This window comes from Hemitrygon akajei, chromosome 20 (genome assembly GCF_048418815.1).
Source record: "Hemitrygon akajei chromosome 20, sHemAka1.3, whole genome shotgun sequence".
NCBI classification, from domain to species: domain Eukaryota; kingdom Metazoa; phylum Chordata; class Chondrichthyes; order Myliobatiformes; family Dasyatidae; genus Hemitrygon; species Hemitrygon akajei.
Genome location: NC_133143.1, coordinates 48968191 through 48984525, shown reverse-complemented (window position 1 = coordinate 48984525; position 16335 = coordinate 48968191).

Sequence of the window (16335 nt, the reverse complement as noted above, 5' to 3'; positions counted from 1 at the left end):
TCTCTCATGCCTCTGTAATTCCCTTTATTCTAATGTGATACTGATACATGTGACTTATGCTTCTCCTTCTGAAATGACAGGATGAACTCAATCATATTATGATCTCCATCACCCAAGTGTTCCTTTACCTTAAGCTCCCTAATAAAATCTGGATTATTACACAATACCCAATCTAAGATAGCCTTTCCCTGAATAGGTGGAAGCACAAGCTACTCTAAAAAGCCATCTCATAGGCATTCAAAAAATTCCCTCTCTTGCAATTCGACACCAACCTGATCTTTCCTATCCCCTTGCATATTGAAGTTCCCCATTACAGTTGCGACATTTCTCTTATTACATGCCCTTTCCAGCTTCCTTTATAATCTCAACCCCATGTCTTGGTTACTATTTGGAGGCCTATATATGATTCCCATATTTTAACTCCACCGACAAAGATTTAACAACTTCTGACCCTATGTCACCTCTTTCTAAAGATGTAATTCCATCTCTTACCAACAGAGACACACCACCACTTATGCCTTCCTACCTGCCCTTTCCATGCAAAGTATTTTCTTTGATGTTAAGCTCCTGACCAATCTCTAATTGCACCACAGGTTCATCCACCTTATTCAGAATACTACATGTACTTAAATACAGCACCTTAAGCCCTGCATTCTTCACCCTTTTGAATTTTGCCTCTGTGGTACAATTTAACTCTTTGCACTGTCTGCATTTGTACCCAATCATTGGTTTGTTCTTCCTTATATTCATGTTACATCTATCATCTACTTGTAAACCTGCTGGTTCATCCTCAGCTCTTCCTATGCTACTCCTATCCTCACTGCCACATGGCATCGGCAGCAATCCCAAGATTACTACCTTTGATGTTCTGCCTCTCAGCTTCTTTCCTAACTCCCTGTATGTATTCTGTTTTCAGGATCCCCTCCCCTTTTCTCCAATATGTACCATGACTTCTGGCTGCGCACTCTCTCTTGTCAGGATATTGTGTATGCATTCAGAAACATCACGGACCCTGATACCTGAGAGTCAAACTACCATCCTTGTTTCTTTTTCATGTCCACAGAATCACCTATCTGTCCCCTAATTATAGAGTTCCCTATTACTGCTGCCATCCTCTTCAGTTCCCTACTCTTCTGAGCCACAGGGCCAAGAGTCAGTGCCTGGGGCATGGCTGCTGTTGCCTCCCACAGGTAGGTCCCCCCCACAACAGTGCTCAACTGGGGTACTGGTTGTTGAGGGGGATGGCCACAGGGGTGCTCTCCACTGACGTTTCCCCTTCCATCTCTTGACAGCCACAAATCTGTTTCCGGTAGCCTTGGGGTGACTACCTCCCTGCAGCTCCTGTCTATCACCTCCTCACACTCCCTAACAAGCCAAAGGTCATCAAGCTGCATCTCTGGTTCCCGAACATGGTCTCTAAGGAGATATATCTCGATGCACCTGGTGCAGATGTGCCCATCAAGGAGGCTGGAAGCTTTCTGGAAATACCACATCTGACAGACAGAACACAGGCCCTGAAGACATATCCCCGATTCTTTCAAAAGTTAAATAAGAAATAGAAATAAGAAATAAACTTACTTACTTGCCTCACTTTCGCCTGTTCTTGCCAAAGCCTTACCACTCTGACTCAGACCACTCCCATGATGACAGCTCTGCTAGACTGTACCTCTCCTTTATGGAGACAGGGTTTTTCAAATCTGATTTGCATCTGTGCAGGAAGACTTCTACTGCATCTTCACCACTGTCCCCCAATCAAATGCTCCTGCTGAAAACTGGCTGCTTTTTCAAGCTCCGCTCTGGACCTGCGGGGGAATACTTCTACTGCGGTTGTGCCACTGTCCAATCAGATGCAATTTTTGTTCTCCCTTTCAAAGTGTGCATAAAAGGTGTAATAATTGCCAGGGGTTCTTTTAATTTCTCTGACATAAATTGCAATGAAACATCATGAAACACAAAACAGCACTAAATAAAACCTTTCATTAATCTTGCATTGACATTTCTTTAGGAGGCCAGACATTTCAAATCCATTTTATCAACAGAGGAAGCATTTATATTTGTTTTAAAGATGTATTGAATCAATCTGTATTATGCAGAACTGCAGAAAACATGCAGTATAGGAACAGACAATTCAACTCAGATCATCACTATTCTTCCTCATTGCATTCTTTCAGAATGGCTTCTGTTTTTTTTCCTTCAAGAATTCATCTGGCTTCCTTTTAAATTTTCACACACTCATTACCTCAGAACTTCCCTGCTGTTGCAAGTTCCACATTCTAACCAGTCATTAGTACTTCATCAGATTTATCGTGGTAATCTTATATTTCTATCCTCCGGAAGACTCTGGAAATTGGAATTGCTTCCTCCATTTCTTCAGAACTTGGGAAGTATAAATATGCCAACTACTTGCATTTCAAGGTGACAGTTTTTCAACAAGAAAGCAGCTGTTAGTGTTTAACATAGAAGAAGTTGCACTGGGAATAAAATTTGTCAATAGCTGCTGATCAGATCACAAGAAAGGCAAAGCTGGAAGCCGTTTATTCATTTTCTCCAGAATTTATTTCTTTCTTCACTGTATATGGTAGTCCCATTCGAGTATCAGACATGTAGAAATATATGCTTAGTTACATAGAGTAAACACATGTTATTGTTATTCATCATAAGGAAGGTAGAAAGGGTTAGATTTTAACCCTCAGGTGCTGAATCAAATGGAGTACAGTATACCTAAGTGTCTGTATGTCATCTATAGAATTCAGATCAATTACCACCAATACTGTCAATCAGCCCTACTATGCAGAGGTCAGAACTGTTTACTGAAGAGCATTTAGCTGATGCTAAGCAGGAATTTTAGATACCTATAGAATGTAGGTAAAGGGTAAATTCAATGACATAAGGGAAGCAGCATCTTTGGGATACCCAGGAGCAAGTCACATTGGATTGAAGGTGAGCTCTTGATGCAATATAGATCCAATGAAGATGAACCTTTTCAAGGAAGAAAATTCAGTTGGAGTTTGATCATAGTTGAGCCGAGAAACATTAAGTCTCAGAATCAATCAGATTGAGTGTAAAACAAGTGAATGGATAATCATAACTAGTTTAGACATTTGAATGAGAAGTACAGGGTCACTGAAGCCAGTCATGCATTACATTTACCTATTGGCAATCAGTTAAAGGATATAACCGTTTGATGTTATCCATCAACATCCATTTTAAAGCCTACTATGAAAGATGAAAGAAGAGCTTAAACACTGAAAGGAACCATTCCTGATATCTGTGAAATTTCTGTAATCAAAGCCACTGACAAACAGGACTCTGCTTCAGAAATAAACTACTTCTGAACCATGCAGTCTTGCAGTTTTGGCTAAATATACTTTGATGGAGGTTTGACACTTGCCCTTGGGTACAATAGGGATCAAAAGTAGCTAGGTTCCTGCTTGATGTCCATGGCAGTATGAACATCAGTTCAGGGCTGAGCACCAGTTTCATGATCCCTCCCTGCATTGATCATAACTGAGTGCAGCATGTGCCAAATCATATTCCCTGCTTTCCTTATGTTCATCACCAGCCAAACCAGAATTCCTTCAAGTCAGTATTTTCATGTTCCAGTTCTCCTCAGCTTCCCTCTTATCCTGGGCCATGGAGGCTCCCTTGTAACTTTTAATTGACCTTGCCACTCTACATCCATCTTCATCCACATAACTTTCATATGCTTCTATATTTCAACTGCTGAAATCACACACCTTAATCATATTCAGGTTAATGCCTCCCATTTCTTTCCACTTATTATTCTATTTATGTGCTTTGCAGCTAACGTAGACCATATTGGACTGATCTCATATGAAAAAAATTCTCTTGAATATCCTAATCCCTGATTTTACCAAATATCTTTCCTTTACATCAGAAAATTGACTTAAAAACTTCACTTTCCTTTTTACAGACTTGTATTTGGATTTAGAATTGGTTTATTATTGTCACATCTACCAAGTTGGAAGTACTGTAGCCAAAGGAGGGTGAATCTGTGGAATTCATTGCTACAGACGGCTATGGAGGCCAAGTCATTGGATATATTTAAAACAGAGGTTGATAGGTTCTTGATTATTTAGGGTATCAAAGGTTATGGGGAAAAGGCAGGTAGGTGGAGATGAGTCCATGGCCAGATGAGCCATGATCTTATTGAATGGTGGAGCAGGCTCGACGGGCCAGATGGCCAACTCCTGCTCCTATTTCTTATGTCCTTATGCAGCTACAGAGACATGTAGTGCAAGTTAACAATAAGGTGCAAGATCATAACAAGGTAGATGATGAAGTCAAGAGCCCATCTTATCGAACTAATAGTGTGTGCTTTCAGATTTTTGTATCTTTTGCCCAGTGAAAGATAGGAGAATTGAGAATGTCTGGCTGGTGGGATTTTTAATAATGCTGGCTGCTTTACCAAAGAACATAGATAGAGTCCATGGAAGTGAAGATGATTTCAATGATGTGCTGCACTATGTCCATTGCTCTCTGCAGTTTCTTGTGGTTATAGGTAGAACAGTTGCCACAAAAAGCTGTGATGCATTGAGATAAGATGTTTTCTATGGTGGATTGATAAAAATTGGCAACAGTCGACAGGGATAAGTCAAATTTATTTAGCCCCATGAGGGAATAGCGACCCTGGTGAACTGTCATGGCTATGGTGTCAACATGATAGGACCAAGACAGTGTGTTGGTGATGTTCAATCCAAAGAGCATGAAGCTCTTAACCCTCTCTGACACAGCTCTAACCCTCACCCCACCCAACCACTTCCTGAAGTTAATGACCAGCACTTTTGTTTTGTTATCGGTAAGGGTAAGGTTGTTGTCATAACACTATGAGATCTCTCCACCTCCTCCCCGTATGCCAACTCATCATTATTTGAGATGCAGCCCACTACAAACTTGTAGATGTCATTAGGGCAGAATCTGGTCACACAGTCATGAGTGTAGAGGCAGTAGAGTAGGGGGCTGTGGAGACAAGCTTGTGGAAGATCAGTGTTGTGAATAATTGTGGCGGAGATGTCATGTCCTATCCTTACTGATTGTAACCTTTTGGTTAGGAAGTCAAGGATCCAGTTGCATAGGGAGGAGCTGGCTCCCAAGTATCAATTTGGTGGTATGTTTGCTTGGACTTATAGTATTGCAGGTAGTACTGTAGTCAATAACTATAATCTTTGGAGAAAATTCCATTCTTTATATGGAAAGCAAATAAAACTGCAAACGTAGAAATCTGAAACAAACAGAAATGATGGAAGAACTCAACATGGCAAGCAGCATCTGTAGAAAAAGAAACTAGTTAACATTTTGGATCAATGCCCCTTTGTCAGAGCTGTGGTGTGGAGTGTGAGTGAAGTGGAATCAGTTTTCAGATCAGAGGTGGGCTCAAATTAGTGATTCACTTGCATATAATATCAATGAGAAGAACATATTATCTACTAGACAACCTTCTTGAAGTAAAACTGAATTTTACTTCAGATAGAATCTTCACCTCATCTTCACCTGTCATAATGCTCATAACCTTTCTCACCATTCTATAAAATACCTCGCTACTTCTTCCTTTATCTCATGCACTGTCTTCACCTGCACTGTTATATTGAATAAACATACCACCTTTCGTCTTAAACATGATTTCTTTCACCAGTTCAACTTTGAAGACTAACTCCCGCTCGCTCAACCCCTCCCCCCACCCCCATTTCTGAGGAAGGGTCACTGACAGGAAATGTTAACTTCCTGTGAATGCCATTTGAATAACTTAGATCCTCCAACATTTCTGTTTTCATTATAGTCTTTACATGTCCTAGGCAATGTCCTTCATCTTCAGACTTTTCATCATAAAATCCATTGTCTTTCAGCCTACAAAAATCATAGCCTTCTCGCATAAAAAATTCATTGACTATAACATAAGCCTTTTCACTAAATTTCTCTATTTGAATGTTAATAACAATTACTTCTCCTTATTCAGAAATTGATTAAGAGAGAAAAATATCCAAAGGCACATCACAAAGGCATACTCGGAGAGAAAAGAGCATAGACAAACAAGAACTATAGTTAATCACATCTCTTGGAAAGCTTTTTTTTAAGCCACGCTCATTTATGAGCAAGACAATTTACATTTAAGCTCCTATTTTTTGCTATGTGACATTCAATGGGATAATAGCACTTTTGTCTGACCATGCACATTAATTCAAAATGGCTCTATGTTTTGTTACAAAATTTAAAATTTATTTCTAAGGTTCTTTTAAAAAGGAATCAAAATAGAGGTGCTCAAAAGAGCAGTTTAACATAGGTATATTGTGATAATTTATGCAATAGGATTTGAAATCCTTTCCGTGTGTCTATCAGAATTAATTGGATATGTTCTTTCCTTTTAGTTAAGACTATGAAATATTTGGATACTTCTTAAAAATTTATTTTCTCACTTTTCAATATTAGTAAATCATTTAAACTTTGGAAATTTTTGTGTGATATGATCAAAAAGACCAGAAAATTTAATGGAGTTTCTGATAAAAGAAAAAATCAAGGCCTTAAGAAATCATAAATTATTTTCAATAAATGCTAAAAATGTTTTACGGTATCTGCAGCACTCAAAATATGTCATTATGTCCGACATCATAATGTGGCTATTTTTATTTTGTTTTCATTTGCAGGATGTGGCCACTGTAAACATCAGTATTTATTGTCCATGTCTCATCACTTTTGGGAAGGTGGTGGTGAGACATTGCCCTGAACCACGGCAGACTATGAGGTGAAGTTTTCAGTTTATGTCACAGACTCTCAATACCTGGAACACACTGCCAGAGGTACTGCTGGAAGCAGATGCAGTAGTGGCATTTAAGGTCTATTTAGACAGGTGTGGGGATATGCAGGGAATGGAGGAATATGGACCATGTGAAGGCAGAAGTAGTAAGTTTATTTTGCCATGGTATTCGGTACAGACATTGTGGGCCTATGGTCTTGTTCCTCTTCTGTGCTGTCTAAATTCTATGTTTTAGCTACTGCATTTTGCTTTATTCTTAAAATACAATGAGTTGGGCAAACAGGAGAGGGAGTAACCAGATGGTAAAGGAAAGGCTATGTGGATCAGTTGTAGTAGCAGAAGCTAAATACCAGATACGTTCAGAGACAGAAGAGATTCTGAAAGCGCTGGAAATGTTGAGCAACCTACTGATTTACACCACCTTTTTTGTACTACATATTTATATTCTTTAAATATATTTGTAATTATAATTTACAGTATACTTGTATTATGTATTGCACTGTAGTACTGCTACAAAACAACAAACTTCATGACATATGCCAATGATAATAAACCTGTTTCAGATTCTGATTCTGAAATACTGGAGGAACTCAGCAGGTCAGGCGCATCTGTGGAGGGAAATAAATAGTCAATATATCGGGCTGAGACCCTTCATCTGGTGCTTTCTTTCCCCTTTCTTTCCTATCCTGATGAAGGGTCTCTGCTTGACTGGTTATTTCGCTTCACAACCTGTTGAAATCCTCAAACATTTTGAGTGTGTTGTTCAGGAACTGATGTGTTGACCATGCGTGTCACTATCCAGGTTGCCAGATGGGACTGCAAAATGAATTAGGAAGTGTTACTCACTGAATTACTAGCTGGGCTGCGACCAAATGGCAATTGCCCACATGTGAAGTATACGCAGAATATAGAGGCTGGGAGAGAGCATTAAAACAATTAGTCAGAAAAGAGAGCTGTGGCATCCAGTGTGAGTTATCTAGAACCCAGACTGAATAAGGGGGGCGAAGTAATTTTCGTCAAGGAATAGAGAACTGCAAGGTATTATATCATCCTGAGTCATCAAAGTTTCCTCTTATAAAAACATAGAAAACCTACAGCACAATACAGGTCCTTTGGCCCACAAAGCTGTGCCGAACATGTCCCTACCTGAGAACTACCTAGGCTTACCCATAGCCCTCTATTTTTCAAAGCTTCATGTATCCATCCAGGAGTTTCTTAAAAGACCCTATTGTTTCCGCCTCGACCACTGCCGCTGGCAGCCCATTCCATGCACTCACCACTCTCTGTGTAAAAAACCTACCCCTGACATCTCCTCTGTACCTACTTCCAAGCACCTTAAAACTATGCTCGCTTGTGCTAGCTATTTCAGTCCTGGGAAAAAGCCTCTGACTATCCACAGCATCAATGTCAGTCATTGTCTTATACACCTCTATCAGGTCTCCTCTCATCCTCCGTCGCTCCAAGGAGAAAACCCGAGTTCACTCAACCTATTCTCATAAGGCATGCTCCCCAATCCAGGCAACATCCTTGTAAATCTCCTCTGCACCCTTTCTATGGTTTCCACATCCTTCCTGTAGGATATCTCTATCCTAATGGCTAAGTTATTATTAAGTGGCAATTTTGGGAATACAAAAAATATAGAAAAAGAAAAGAAAAAAAAATGAAAAGATTTAAGTGGGAATGGGAAGCATCTGAAGAAATGGTCTATGAAACCTGAAAAATGAGAGAGGGTCCAAAACTGTGTCTTGATAGGTGGTCACCACATGGGGATTTTCAGCTCTGCTATTTTCAAGACAGTTTTAAATTATCTGTGCTTACAGAACAATATAGCTCTGCAAGTTTTGAACTAACAATGATGACAATAGATAGTAAAGTTTCAGGGCAGGTATTAATTAATTAATGAATTAAATCATTTATTTTTGGCAGATTTACAAATGTAAGCAATTATGATTCATTGCAAGATCAAGCAAGATGGATAATCCATCTTGGATAGATGAACCTGTTTCTATTTCTGTTTAATAATACATTTAAAAAGGTTGTTATGATTTACTTAATTTATTTCCACTAATAATGCTATGTTGGCTTCAGAATATGTGGCAACACTTGTGTATTGTCCCCAGCGCATCCTCAGTTTGTGTTGGTTGTTAACGAAAAAAAACCCACACATTTCACTGTATATTTTGATGTACATGTGATTAATAAAGAAATCTAAATCTAATTCTAATTTTCAAAATTATTTGCTACTTATTTTTTATTGGCAATCTGCATTTAATTTGAGTGTAATGCATACAGAATATGCATTAACATAATCAAACATTGTTCAAGTAGACTGTTGGAAATATTAATTCATTAACACAACAGAAAGATATGAATGAACTTTTATTCCACTGAATTTCTAAGTAGTTTACTTGAGACACTTTGATAAAAATGTTCCCTGCTGCAGGCAAGCGTGTAGTTTTCTTTAGTTCTTTTCCATTTTCAAAGCAAGTTATTTTAAAGGAGTGATAGTTTGTAATGTTTTAGATAAAAATAAATGTTAATGCTGCTTTCATGTTTGGGATATCTGGAGTTCGGGGAGTTGGGACTTGGCAGACAACAGCAGGATATCTGTAAGTAGCAGTCTCACCTATTTTTAGAGTTCAGCCCAAACACCTCAGGGTAGGGCAAAAAACACAGTCAAGGCTCACAGAACAACATATCTAAGTATTCCTTTAGAAATTCATTAAAACTGGAAAAATTATAAATTAATCCAAATATAATCACAACAATAAGATAGTTATGAGCAATTGTTTAGCATTTAGAAACTGCTGCTTTGCAAGTCCAAAGACTCAGAATTTAATCCTAACCACTGGTGCCATCTGTGTGAAGTTTGTAGAATATCTTTGTGATCACAAGCATCCCACAGATACTCACTTGCTTCCAACATCTCAACGGCATGTGATTTGGTACGTCAATCGGCCACTGTAGATTGCTCATAATATGAACATGAATTGTAGAATCTAGAAGGAGTTGATGGGAGCATGGGGAACGCAGAATGGGACTGATGTATAGAGATGTAAGAGACTGCAGATGCTGGAATCTTCAGCAGAAAATCATTGGAGGAACTCATCAACATCTGTGGGGGGAAAGGAGCAGTCAATGCCTTGAGTCAAGACCTTCCATCAGGACTGAGAGTGAAGAAGAGTGCTTGTATAAAGAGGGGTGCGGCAGGGGTGAGATCAAGACCAATAGGTGGTCGGTGGACTGAGCAGGGATGGAAAATGGTGGTCAGATGGAGCAGGTGTGGGAGGGGAGCAGTGGAGCTGGGAGAAAGGGGCAGGAATGTGATAGGTGAAAATACACAAAGAAAAAGTTTAAAATGGCAGGTAGAGACAGCTGGGGCATGGGTTTAGTGTAGGTATGTAGTTAATGTTTGATGCAGACTTATTGGGTTAAAGGGTTAGTTTCCATTCTGTATTGGTTAATATCTCTATGATTCCATGAAATTATTGAAAATTCTTTTGATATAAAATACTTTAAACTATTGTCTATTATGTTACCTCTGCATTCTGCATCTTACACAACTTTAACCCTCAAAAGTAATGATAATAGCTATTCACATGTAGACAATAGACAACAGACAGTAGGTGCAGGAGTAGGCCATTCAGTCCTTCTAGCCAGCACTGCCATTCACTGTGATCATGGCTGATCATATACAATCAGTACCCCATTCCTGCCCTCTCCCCATATCCCTTGACCCCGCTATCTATAAGAGCTCTATCTAACTCTCTCTTGAATGCATCCAGAGACTTGGCCTCCATTGCCTTGTGGGGCAGAGCATTCCACATATCCACCACTCTCTGGGTGAAAAGGTTTTTCCGCATCTCTGTTCTAAATGGCCTACCCCTTATTCTTAAACTGTGGCCTCTAGTTCTGGACTCACCCATCAGTGGGAACATGCTTTCTGCCTCCAGTGTGTCCAATCCCTTAACAATTGTATATGTTTCAATCAGATCCGCTCTCATCCTTCTAAGTACAGTATAGTATGTACAATAAATGTCTCTAACTATTAAACTACACTTTATACCATCTTCATCTTGCTTGCTGCAAGACTATGAGCTATTTGGTACATGAACAATTAATGTTCATTCATTAGAACTAGAAAGTGGCTTGATAGTTGGGTCTGCTGGGCCCTCTGGTGTTTGTCAAATATATTAATGATTTGGGTGAGAATGTAGGTGGGATGATTAGTAACTTAACCAATGTGGTGAACTACATATACCTGTCTGGACTGCTCCTGTGGCTCCTCCCACAGACCCCTGCTGACTGCTTCTGTGGCTCCTCCCACAGACCCCTGTATAAAGGCGATTGAAGCCTGATGCCCAGCCTCATTCTCCAGGATGTAGTGTTGTTCATTCTTCCAGTCAATAAAAGCTGATACCTCGCTTCTTATGTCTCAGAGTGAGTTATTGATGGTGCATCAACCAATGACTTCAGAATTTGAGGTAGTGAACTGTGAAACAAGTTGTCTGAGATTCCAGCAAAATAGGGATCAAGTGGGAAAATGAGCAAGGGGGATAGTAAATGGAAGTTAACACAGAGTGCAGAGTGATGCATTTCAGGAAGTTAAACCAGGACAGGACAAACTCAGCCTATGTGGAGGGTTGATGGAGTACAAGTACATAGTTCTCTGAAAATGGAATCACAAGGATTCAGGGTCACAAAGAAGTTGCATGCAATGCTTGCCTTCATCAGCTGAGACATTGAAGTAAGAGTAGGTACATTATGTTATTGTCATACGAAACATTGGTCACCACATTATAGAAAGGTGTGATAAAACTAGAGTGGGTGAAGTAAAAGGTTCACAGGAAAGTTTCCATGGATTGGAGGGTTTGGGTTACAGGAGAGACTGGATACCTTGATAGGAGGCCTGTTTTCTTCGGAAAAACGGAGGCTAAGAGTAGATATTACGGAGGTATATAAAATTATGTGAAGCATAGAAAGAGTCAATAGCCAACGTCAGCTCCCCATGGTAGGTTGACCAAAACCTAAGGGTATAGGTTTAAAGTGAAATGTAAGAGGTTTCAAAGGGATGTGAAGGGAAGTTTGTTTTCACACAAGAAGTAATTGGAATCTGGAATGAGCTGCCAGGGAAGTAGTGGAGATAGGAGCTGTAACAACATTTAAGAGGATTGTGGACAGGTATTTGAATGAACAGGACACAGAGAGATAATAGGACGTAGTGAAATAATACAAACAAGTGGGATTAGTACAGATAGGCATGTGGTCAATGTAGTTGGGGTATTCTGTTTCTGTTCTGTACAACTTTATGACTCTATGACACTATAAGTTTAAGCTTATCTCTATTCCACAAATTTAGTGTATGGGTTTCATGTTGGCTTTAAGGATTGAAGAAATATGTCTGTATTTGCAGGTTCTTTAGAATTTTCTCTCAGCACACAGACTGCTCAAGAAGTTGAGCAAAAAAATACTTGGTTCCTCATGACATACCAGGAGAAAATATTTGGTCATTTTTTTGGTCTATGTTGTTGTTCCAAGGATTATCAGCACACCAATTAGGAGTGGCTTAGCTTCATCTCTTCCTCGTAGTCACACTGAAAATGTGTACGGATGTGTTACTGAAAGTTAAATGTAGGAACCTTGGATACTAGTCTTACAGTTCTGATAAAAGGTCATTGATCAGAAACATTGATTTTATTTTTGCCTTTACAGATGTTGCCTGATCAAATTGTTTCTGATGTTTGAATTCATGCATGCACTTACTTCACCCAGATTGACTGGTCAGAAACAGCCCAATCAAATGATTTAAATTTTGGATTGTCCAAATTTTCCTCACAAGTTTCAGAATTTCTCTCAGGCCTTTCTATTTTCCTTCATCTTCCCAGATCTAATGTATAAGGAACTCCTTAACACCTCAGATGGGGCATTTTACATTTCCAATAAAATTGTATGAAGTGGACAACTAATAGATTCTCCATAGCTGTGAAGTGGCTAGTGGTATTATGAGTATGTGATCATAGCAACATTAAAAAATGAGCCTGTAATTTTGTGTGACTATTTTATTTATTTAGAAATACAGCATGGTAACAGATCCCTCCAGCCCAAAAAGCCCACAATAACCAATTACACCTGTGTGACCAATTAACCTACTAACCTGTACACCCTTGGAATGTAGGGGGAAACACCTGGAGCCAGAGGGAAAGCATACATACTCCTTACAGACAGGGGATGGAAGAACAAACATGGAAAGAAGAAAGTGAATGAGATTGGATAGTCAATTGATGACATTCAAACTGACTAAGTTGATTGCCTCAGTCCAGGTCAGAACAAGGAGTATAGGTTATTGTCTGTACCAAACCCATGATCCCTTATCTATTCAGTGAGCACAGCCTGCACTGGCAATTCAGCATATGCTCTGATATCTACATTTAGTGTAGAAATACAGAACTTCAAAGAGATGGTTCAGTACTTCCTCAAAGATGTTGGGGGGGGGGGGGGGTTGCTCCGAAAAATGTGTACTGATCTCTGATAAGTGGTTTATTGTCATTCATTTCATTATATGATTTTCAATAGAATTAAGACTGATTGGTCTGTGAGCACTGTAGTTCATCTGCAAGCCTCTCTGCCTTTCAACCATAATTTCCGCATGTCAGGTACTCTTAAGCCCAGAGCAAGATTTTAGTCCTAGTCCTAAAATGCGTTTCTATTTCAGTAATTTTGTCAAATGTCGCCTTGAGAAATTTTGCTCCATTATAGGTGCCATTTAAATGGAAATTGTTGCGATTATTTGATTCATTAGAATGCTTCATTTTTGATGACTGTTTACATATTTGACTCATTAATTCTCAAAATAGATGATTTTTATTAATTTGTTCAAAGTATTAATTGATGCTCTCTGGCCTTATTTAAATTTATTTTCAAGATCTAGGCATCTTTGAAATGATGCAATAGTTTAAAAAGGCATTTCATCACTCGTCCCTAAATTATTATCCATATCTTAATTTCTATTTTTATTAATTCCTAATTGCCCTTGAAAAATTGGTGAGTGGTGAAATGTTTCTTTTGAATCACTGCAGTCCATTTGGTGAAGGTAATTCCACAGTGCTGCTGAGTAGAATATTCAAGGATTTGGACCTCATTATGATGAAGAAATGATCATGTGCAGTTCTCAGGGAAACCTGCAAGTGGTGGTGCTCTCATACACCTGTTACCTCCTTGTAGTTGAGGATGTATGTTCAGAAGATACTCTCAGAGTGACTTGAGTGTGTAACTATAGTGCAGATGGGCAAACATTGCAGCCATTGCCAGCTCCTGGTGGAGGGAATGAAGTTTAGGATGGCATTTCAGAAACAGAATCAGATTTAACATCACTGCCATGTGTTGTGGAATTTGTTCACTTTATGGCAGCAAGTACAATGAAATACATGACAAATAAATATCGAGGAAAAAATGTAGAAATAAAAATAAATTATTGAACTACTGTTCATGGGTTCAACGTCTATTTAGGAATCAGATGGCAGAGGGGAAGAAGTTGTTCGTGAATCGCTGAGTGTGTGCCTTCAGGCTGCTGTACTTCCTTCCTAATGAAAACAGTGTGAAGAAGACATGTCCTGGGTGGTGGGGAGCCTTAATGATAGACACTGCCTTCCTAAGGCTCTGCTTCTTGAAGATGTCTTGGATACTGTGGAGGTTGCTAGCCATGATGGAGCTGACTTAATTTTACAAGTTTCTGCAACATAACCTTGTGCAGCAGCCCCCTTGTACCAGTGACGCAGCCAGTCAGAATGCTCTCCATGGTACATTTGTAAAATTTTTCAAATGTTTTAGTTGACAAAGCAAATCTGCTCAAACTCCTAATGAAATGTAATCGCTGTCTTGCTGCCTTTACAGCTGCATCAATAAATGGCAATCAGATTACGTAGCTCCTCAGAGATATTGACACCCAGTAACTTGCATCTGTAGTGCCAGTCAAGATAGCTATTTTATCTTAAAAGCTTATTGACAGTATATGCATCTAGCCTCATGGAAACTTTGGTTTGGGGTAAAAGCCTTGGGGTATAAGATGAGTCAGTTGCCATAAGATTCACAGTCTCTGAACTTCTTTGCTAGCATTGTTATTTATGTTGCTGGACCAGTTGGATTTCTGGTCAAAATTGCCTCCCAGGATATAGGAAGTGGAGTCGGCGATGGCAATGCCATTAAATGATAAGGGCAGATGGTAAGATTCTCTCTTGTTGTCCATTGGCTGTTAAGCGGTCTCTGGTCTCTGGTATGAGTGTTACTCGCTATTTAATATACCTGAATGTTGTCTTACTGTTCAATTTCAATTTACTGATGAGTTTAAAGTTCAATTTACTGATGAGTTTCCAAAAGGAATTATACTACCATCAGTTAACAACCACATTTCAACCTCTGTTGGTTTGAAGGTCATAGATGAAGCATGGTTAGACTCTGCCCTGAGGAACTCCTAATGTGATCTCCAAGGAATGCGATGACTGATGGCGAACCATCAACCATTGCTCTTTGTGCATGGTATGATTCCAACTACTGAAGTATTTCCCTTTTGACAAATATTCACTTCAGTTCTACCTGCTTTCTTTAAATCTTGGGCCCATGGTTGTTCAAATAGCAAAATTTCAATGTAAATTCAAATGTTAGAGATTTGAATTACACAGCACAATACTTATGTTGAATTCTGGTGTGGCAGAACAAAAAGCACAAGACTTTTCACTCAAGCTTCAAGTACACTTCAATTTCCAGTACACAAGTGTAAAGGAGAATGAAATAATTGTTACTCAAGATCCAATGCAGCACAAAAAAACACAATAAGATAGTGAAGACAATAACAAAAAAAACACAATTAATACAGAATTGTGAATTCTGTATTAATACAGAATTAATAAAAATATACATTAGATAGCTTATATACATAGATTTGTCTGTATGTCTATAAAATGGTGCTAGGCACTGAAGTTTTTGTACATAAGGTGACCAACAGGCAATGATAAAGTAGTAGTGGTGGGGGTGTGGAGGAGTGGGTTCATGGGTGGAGGGTTGATCAGCCTTACTGCTTGGGGAAAGTAACTATTTTTGAGACTGGTGGTCCTAGTCATGCTACGTAGCCTCCTCCCTGAGGGGAGTGGGCCGTGCTGCGGGTATCATGTTACTGGCCCTTTTCGGGCACCTTTCTGTATATATGTCCTTGATGCTAGGTAGGCCGGTGCCCATGATGCTTTGGGCAGTTTTGGCTACCCATTGTAGAGCCTTCCTATCCACCACAGTGCAGTTCCGTACATGTGGCGCTAGGATGCTCTCTACTGTGTATGTGTCGAATGACATGAGTATAGATGTGCATAGTCCAGCCCTCCAGCTTTCTCAGGAAGTAGAGATATAGCGGAACTTTCCTGGTTGTGTGGAATGTGCTCTGAGACCATGAGAGGTTGTGCGAGATGTGCACTCCCGGGAGTTTTTAGCTGCTCGCAATTTGCCAATGTAAAGTGGGATCTGAGTGATGTGAGTTCTCCTGAAGTCAATATCCATCTTTTTTGCATGGTTGACATTAAGAC